This window comes from Suricata suricatta, chromosome 9 (assembly GCF_006229205.1).
Source record: "Suricata suricatta isolate VVHF042 chromosome 9, meerkat_22Aug2017_6uvM2_HiC, whole genome shotgun sequence".
Lineage (NCBI taxonomy): Eukaryota > Metazoa > Chordata > Mammalia > Carnivora > Herpestidae > Suricata > Suricata suricatta.
The window spans coordinates 20,759,860-20,768,100 of NC_043708.1; the positions used below are offsets into that span (position 1 = coordinate 20,759,860).

The 8,241-nt window shown below is 41.5% G+C and overlaps 1 protein-coding gene across 9 annotated transcripts in view; it reads left to right on the forward strand.

The window, feature by feature from the left end:
* The window catches only part of CEP128 (centrosomal protein 128), a 369,193-nt gene continuing 360,952 nt past the window's right edge, over positions 1 to 8,241 (forward strand). For 5 of the 9 annotated variants that reach the window (XM_029951892.1, XM_029951894.1, XM_029951893.1 and 2 more), the window contains exons 1-2: positions 7 to 175; positions 2,107 to 2,267. The gene's annotated coding sequence lies outside the window, so the exon portion shown is untranslated. Of the gene's footprint in view, positions 176 to 2,106; positions 2,268 to 8,241 lie in introns of all 9 variants that reach the window. The other 4 variants (XM_029951896.1, XM_029951899.1, XM_029951897.1 and 1 more) reach the window with 3 other exon arrangements.

Below are 8,241 nucleotides of genomic sequence, written 5' to 3' on the forward strand. Positions count from 1 at the left end.
GCTGTGGCTGGGCGGCTAGTTCAAGTTGCCATAGCTGCGAGTCTGGGGAGAGCAGAGTCGGTTGCGCCACAGCGTCAGGTCAGTTGCACCTTCTGGGTCGCTGGCGGCCGTGGGAGCCGGGAGGGGCCTCGGCGATGATCCGGCTTTAAGGACCTAGGGTCCTCTTCTATCTCAGGTACCTGCCCCCAAATGCCCCCTCGCCCTTTCTTTACTACTTCCTTATCCTATTTTAGACGTTTTAGGTCCCACTTCCCCTGATCCCGGGAAGGGGGGAGCGGCGGGGGCGTGGGGGGAGAGACAAAAGCTCCGCGGAAATCTGGGGTGGGGCCTTGGATGGGTGGAGTGTTGCCAGGGCCGGGGGAGACAGCGTGCCTGGTATCCCGTCGCCCCTTCCTTCAGCATGAGTGTCCACAGGTCCTGGCCAAGTGAACCAGGGAATTTGAACTACCTATGCTTTTTTTTTTTTTTTTTTTTTTTTTTTTTTTGGAGCAAGTTAGTTTCGTTGTTAGCAGCTGCGAAGCCTGAGCTGTCAAGGCTGATAGGGTCATTCTGGTGTTCACTTTGCCTGGGATATAACTTGACGTTTCTGTGCCTGTTCTGTGGTTACCAGAAGTTTGCTACCCTTGGGAACACTGTATCAGTGACCTGCTTTCCTAGGCTATCAAGGAAGTTGCCTCAGTTAGCTGTTAACAGTCCCTTATTTGAGTTACTTCGCAGGAAGGCTGACATTGAATTCCAGCCTCGTCCTTTATTGGTTTGATGAAGCTCAGTCACTTAGCAGTCGTCTTGTAAAACCAGGTTGCAGCTGTTCTTAGTATTGTGTGGAGTACGTAACACGGGACCTGATAGAGCAGAAGCGCTTAGTATTTGTTATTAATTTATTTCATTAATTATGCAGCTCTGTGCTGTGTAATAGAAATAAACTGTGAGCCACTCACCAGTTTAAAATTTCTGGTGCCCACGCTAGACAAGTAAAAAGAAACTGGTGAGATTAATTTGAAGAATTTATTTAGCATGGTATATCCAAAACGTTTTCATTTTAACATGTAGTCAATGTTAAATTTATTGAGATGTTTTATAGTCTCAAAACTTTTTTAACGGCATTAAGTCTTCACATTCTTTTATGTATTTTACACGTACAACACGTGTCATTTCATACTGGCCAGGTTTTAAGAGCTCAGTAGCTACATGTGACCAGCAACTACTGTATTGGCAGCACAGACATAAGATTAAAACTTCAGCCATTTCATATGGGCACAGAAAATTTGGGTTCTTGGTATAACTCACTGGGGAAGTTTGCTCTGTTAGAAAAGTGAATTGTGCATCATACCTGTGTCATCTCAGCCTCTCCTCTTTGTCATTGCATGATCTGGGTCATTTTGAACCCTCTAACAGTTTATTTTGATTTAGCTTTTCCAACAATACTTTTTTTTTTTTTTTTTTTTTTTTTTTTTTTGGTAGACAGTGACCAATTACCAGAATAACTAGATGGGTTTTTGCTGGTTACTTTGAAAGCAGTCACAAAGAATTGAAGATATTTCTGTCCATAGCTCTTTCCTACAACCAAAGGCATTTTACTTCCTGATTTGCAATACTAAGTGTGGGACGAATTGGGCAGCTTTTAAAATATTTCTTTTAGGAGCGCTCGCAGATAGTTCCTTCCTGGCTTTAGAAATACAGCTGAGCCGTCTACGGCCATACCACCCTGAACGCGCCCGATTTCGTCTGAAACACAACTGAGCCATTAAATTCAGAAGTCGCATGTTAATTTCGTTACCTGCCTTAGTTAGTTTACCCATTAATAGATCTGCTCAGGAACAGTACTTTTGGCCAGACTTGGGCTACAGTTCACCCTCACTAGCCCAAGGGGGTGACCAGGCACGAGTGGAAGTAAACAGTGAAGACTATGCTGGCTGGGCACTTGGATGTGAAGCATTCTTGTGAGTTCCCTGGGGCTTTTTATGCATGATCCAAGGGTACTGTTGTCTGTTCTCTGATATGCAGTAAATTGTGTGTAGTGAGGGTGAGCTTATTTTGATCATGGATTTTATATAAAAAAAATAAGATTGTAGGTGTGTTTTACCCTCTTGTTTCATTTATCTGTAGGTGGTTTCATTTATCTGAAGGTGTAGGGCAACGGAAGATCATCTACTTGACCAGGCCTTTTGCCCTGAAGCTCATGAAGAGATGATAGGAGGCAGACATACGTGCCAAAGAAGAGCACTGAGCTCAGAGGAGAACAACACGGAGTTTTCAGGGTGTGCTTTGTAAGTATGTTTTCTCCCTGAGTTTCTGTGTTAACAGAGTTTTTGCATGTGGTGGATAAGTGTATTTCAACCCGTGGACTTGTAGGAGGACAAGAACTTCCTTTCTTATATGTAGTGTAATGATAAAATAGGATGGTTGTGAAAGGGGTGTTACAAAATGCAGATGAACAAAATGGATTTGATGTTACAAAAATTCAGGGGAACAGACTAGATACCTTAACAAAAGCAACAGTGGCGCCTGTTTCGGTTTGACCAGTACTTGAGAACCTGTTTTGTCCCAGATGTTGTAGTAGGTACCTTTTGCATTTTATCTCTATGACACTTCGGTTATGCTTATTAATCATTTTGCAAATGAAGCAGTTGAGGTTCATATAGATTTTTTTTTTACTTTCTTGGTATCTGGAGCCAAAAGAGTGATCTTCATCTCCAGATGTGTTAATTCCCAGTCCCAGTCCTGCCCACTATGAAGAGGCCCCACTGATGTTTGTGATTGCTCTGTAGGCAGATTGATTTAGAGTTAGCGTTTTTAGATTAGATACAGCATATAAGCAATGTTTACTGTTTTTTGTCTCTCTTTTTTTTTTTTTTAATTTTTTTAATGTTTTATTTATTTTTGATACAGAGAGACAGAGCATGAGAGGGGGAGGGGCAGAGAGAGAAGGAGACACAGAATCCGAAGCAGGCTCCAGGCTCTGAGCTAGCTGTCAGCACAGAGCCTGATGCGGGGCTCGAACCCACAAATGTGAGATCTGACCTGAGCCGAAGCCAGAGGCTCAACCAACTGAGCCGCCCAGGCGCCCCTGTTTTTTGTCTCTTTATGTTCAAGGGGTTTTGTTAGCTTTTTCAGTTTTTTAAAGGTATCATGTTCTTTACATTATTGAGGTAAGAGGTAGTTATAATTTGTGATTTCTGTAGAGTATGCATATTCAACATTCCACACGAATCGATAATCAAGGGTATAGTGTTAAAAACTCAAGTTTTGCAACATAGATTTAAAATACTGGACACTTTTTTAACATTATCATGTTGCATTTTGATAAAGGGCACTTAAACATGTAGGGGAGATCCACTGAGACCTTGCAGTAACACTGCGTCCGAGATCTGTGTTGTACAGAATCCTTAGATTTAAAGAATTTTAGGGGCACCTGGGTGGCTCAGTCGGTTAAGTGGCTGACTTCAGCTCAGGTCATGATCTCACAGTTTGTGGGTTCGAGCCCCATGTCGGGCTCTATGCTGACAGCTCAGAGCCTGGAGCCTGTTTCTGATTCTGTGTCTCCCTCTCTCTCTGACCCTCCCCTGCTCATGCTCTGTGTCTCTCTCTCAAAAATAAATAAATGTTAAAAAAAAAAAAAAAAAGAATTTTAGAGCTAGAAGGAAGGGCCTGCTAGGATAATCTACGCCAGAAATTCTCAACTGCAGTCTTGATGCATCTGGGAGTCATATGCAAATGATCTACAGTTCATTGTTATTCATATAGTATTGTCACTAGGTTGACTGTACTAGGAAATGTTTTCAGTATATTCATAACTATGCTACAGTGTGTTTTTTCCTTTCTTGTTAATGTTACATATCAGTACATAAAATTCTACCTTGTAGGTTTTAACTGCTACCAATATCCCAATGATTAGATACATTTGCTGCATTATTTGTTTTTTTAATTTTTTTACTAATATAAATAATTCTGCAGTAAAATTATATGTACACCTACAGGTAAAATGTGTACATTTAACTTCTTTTGTTTTCCTGGAATAATATCTATAGATGTAGAATCCATATGCATATTAGATAGATCTATAGGATCTAGATGCATAATACTTATTTTTAGTTGTTTGCCAGTTGTTTTCTAGAGAAGCTGTTTTAGTTAATGCTCTGACAGTTAGCGGTACTGTGCCAAGGCTCTTTTTCATTTATGCAAAACAGAGAAAGGAGAATCTGATTTTATCATTTCAATTTGCAGTTATTAGTGAAATAAAATATGTTGTATGCTTGTTAGAGCTCTATGTGTTCCGTGAATTGCCTGTTTACGTATCCTTTGTATTCTTTACAACTATATTGTTCTGTTTTAATTTTTATTTTTTGAGAGAGTAGGGGAGAAGGAGAGGGAGAGAGAGAATCTCAAGCAGACTCTGTGCCTAGGCAGAGCTGGACCAGAGGCTTAATGTCACTACAGTGAGATCATGACCTGAGCTGAAATCGAGAGTTGAATGCTTAATTCAACCAAGCCACCCAGGCACCCCTATCCTTTAGATTTTTAACTATGTTTCTGGTGTCTTGTTATTAATGATTATGAGTGGTCCTAAGAGGCTGATCAGGCTTTACATACCTCTCTGAAATTCTTATAACTCTTTTTCTTTTTTAAGTTTGTTTATTTATTTATTTATTTTAAGAGAGAGTGAAAGGGAGAAAGAGTAGCCCAAGCAGGCTCCACGCCGTCAGTGCAGAGCCCAACACAAGGCTCAAACTCACACACTGTGGGATCATGACCTGAGCCAAAATCAAGAGTTGAATGCGTCTATGACTGAGCCACCCAGGCACCCCTGAAATTTTTGTAACTCTTAATGTAGATCTGTACAATGCTGGTACTTAGACTGTTTGGGAGATAGGAGGAGTATTTGTGGTGACATGAATCTGGTTAGCTGATGAACAGTTAGAGTCTTCCCTGTGCATAGCTGTTGCTATGTAAGTGCTCATGGATGAGTGGATGAGTGAATTACAGGCAAACCCTAAACTAAGCTTTTCTTTAAAAAATTTTTTTTAATGTTTTATTTATTTTTGAGAGAGAGAGAGAGGGACAGAAAGAGAAACATAGAATCTGAAGCAAGCTCCAAGGTCTGAGCTAGCCGTTAGCACAGAGCCTGACGTGGGGCTTGAACCCACGAAGAACTGCGAGATCATGACCTGAGCTGAACTCGGACACTTAACCAGTTGAGCCTCCCAGGCTCCCTTAAACTAAGCTTTTCTGAATGAGAATGATGTCACTGAAAAAGTGACCTATGATTAGTATTTTAAAGGAAGAAGAGATAGGCAAATTTTATGGAGCCTAGAAGGAAGGGAAAAGCTTGTGGTGTGAGTGCAAAGGCTTTAAAATGGCAAAAATGGGTAGGTGGAAGTTGGTACATTGAAACAGTACTGAGAATGGACCCAGAGATAAAGAGCCTAGGTAATTTGGAGTTCAGAGCTCTGTAGTACAGATAAATAACTGAGGAATTGAGGAATGCAGGTGCAAATGACAACAATAAAGTGATTTTGTAAGTCAAGGAAACCCTCTAGTTTTTAAATTAAAAAAATTTTTTTAATATTTGCTTACTTTTGAGAGGGAGAGAGAGAGAGACAGAGTGTGAGGTGGGGAGAGGCAGAGAGAAAGGGAGACACAGAATCCTAAGCAGGCTTCAGGGTCTGAGCTGGCAGCACAGAGCCAGGGACAGAGCTCAAATTCATGAACTGTGAGATCATGACTTGAGTGGAAGTCGGACACTTAACCAACTGAGCCACCCCAGGGCCCCAGGAACCTTCTAGTTTTGATTCAGTTATAAGTTTTCACACACATATTCAAGTCAACTTCAAATGTTTATCCTTGTTTAGATAGATTATCAAGTATTGATACTGTTTTTCACTTGAATCCGTATTGTTTGAAGGCTTAAGATAATTAGTCTAAGCCATTTACCTACCATAGAATTATTTCATGCAACAATTATTTAATTAGTACTTGCTGTTTGCAAGGGCCTGTACTTTGAAATTTGTCTCTGGATTATTCAATTAGGATAATAAGCAAAATTTACCTGTAAATTCTTTTAAAAATGTTCCAACTACATGCCCAGCACTATTGACATACAACCATGAACAAAATAAATGGAGTCTCTGTTGAGATTCAGAGTCTACTGAGGGAACAGACAAGGAAACAGCTAGTTCATGTGTCGGCTGTAACGAGGTCGTATCCCCTGTGGGCACTTGGCCCAGAGTTGGGTGGGAGCAGTGAAGGAAAGCTTCTTAAGGGAGGTTTCCTGTGAACTGAGATTTGAAGAAAAATGTTAAGAGTTCGCCAAGGGAAAAGGAGTGAAAAGAATGTTCTAGGCTGTGAATCTGGCAGTGAAATGAGTATGACCTATTCAAAGAATTAAAAAAAAAAATTCTGTGTCACAAATAATTACATTTTATGGACATGTTTAGTGTCTTGTTATGATTAAAGAGGTATAAGAATGCAGAGGAAGGACAGATCACTTCTGGCTTGAGATGGAAGCCTTCGGTGAGATTATATTATCTGTGCTACGCCTGGAACGAGGAGTGGAATTTAACTACGTGGCGACAGTGGACAGCAGACGGTGTTGTAGACAGAGCCAGTGACCTTGCTGAGGGAGGAAAGTGGTGGGAGAGCTGGTGTAACAGCAGCTGAATGTGGGTGTTATGTTTTTTATGGTTGCTTTGTTGGAGAGGAGGGTGGCCACGCTGAGGCCTTGAATTCCTGAATTCTTGAATTCAAGAACCTAGACTCAATCTTCCATGGGCAATGGAGTGTTAGTGAAAGTTGGGGGGCACCCGGGTGGCTCAGTTGGTTGGGCATCCGACTTCAGCTCAGGTCATGATCTCATGGTTTGTGGGTTCGAGCCCTGCATCAGGGCTGTTTCAGATTCCGTGTATGTGTCTCTCTCTGCTCCTCCCCTGCTCGGTTTCTGTCTCTGTCTCAAAAATAAATAAACTAAAAAAAAAGTTGGAATGGACTTTCCAGTGAGAGAAACCATGTTGGTAGATAGGAATGAGTCGAGAAAAGTCCTGGAATCTGAGTGGTGCCGCTGGTGAAGAGAAGGGGTAGCTCGGAATCTTGGGCTTTGGAGAAAGGTTCGAGACTCAGCTCTACACCCTGGTAGCTGTATGACCTTGGATACTTTGTTCTTAGTTTCTTTAAGCCTTTTATCAGTATATCATGAGAACAATAATAGTTTGTAGGGTTATGTGAAAGCATTAGTTATTCGGCATTAATATTATCTCAACTGTTGTTTCTTGAAGGATTTTGAAATTGAGCTTTAAAAAAAATTTTTTTTCCCAACATTTATTCTTGAGAGGCAGAGGGAGACAAAGCATGATCAGGGGAGGGGCCGACAGAGAGGGAATCTGAAGCAGGCTCTAGTGTGAGGTGGTATCTCAGTGTGGTTTTGATTTTTTTGTTTCTTTTTTCTTTTTTTTAAAACAGTTTATTGTCAAATTGGTTTCCATATAACACCCAGTGCTCTTCCCCACAAGTGCCCTCCTCCATCACCACCACCTCTTTTCCCCCTCCTCCTCCCCATCAACTCTCAGTTCATTTTCAGTATTCAGTAGTCTCTCAAGTTTTGCGTCCCTCTCTCTCCCCAACTCTCTTTCCCTCTTCCCCTCCCCCTGGTCCTCCATTAGGTTTCTCCTGTTTTCCTGTTAGACCTATGAGTGCAAACATATGGTTTCTGTCCTTCTCTGCCTGACTTATTTCACTTAGCATGACACCCTCGAGGTCCATCCACTTTCCTACAAATGGCCATATGTCATTCTTTCTCATTGCCACGTAGTACTCCATTGTGTATATATACCACATCTTCCTGATCCACTCATCAGGTGATGAACATTTAGGCTTTTTCCATGTTTTGGCTATATTTGACATTGCTGCTATGAACACTGGGGTACATGTGCTCCTTTGCATCAGCATTTCTGTATCTCTTGGGTAAATCCCTAGCATGCTATTGCTGGGTCATAAGGGAGTTCTATGGATAGTTTTTTGAGGAACCTCCACACTGTTTTCCAGAGCGGCTGCACCAGTTTACATTCCTACCAACCGTGTAGGAGGGTGCCCGTCTCTCCACACCCTCGCCAGCATCTATAGTCTCTTGATTTGTTCATTTTAGCCACTCTGACTGGTGTGAGGTGGTATCTCAGTGTGGTTTTGATTTGTGTTTCCCTGATGATGAGTGATGTTGAGCATCACTTCTTGTGCCTGTAGGCCATCTGGATG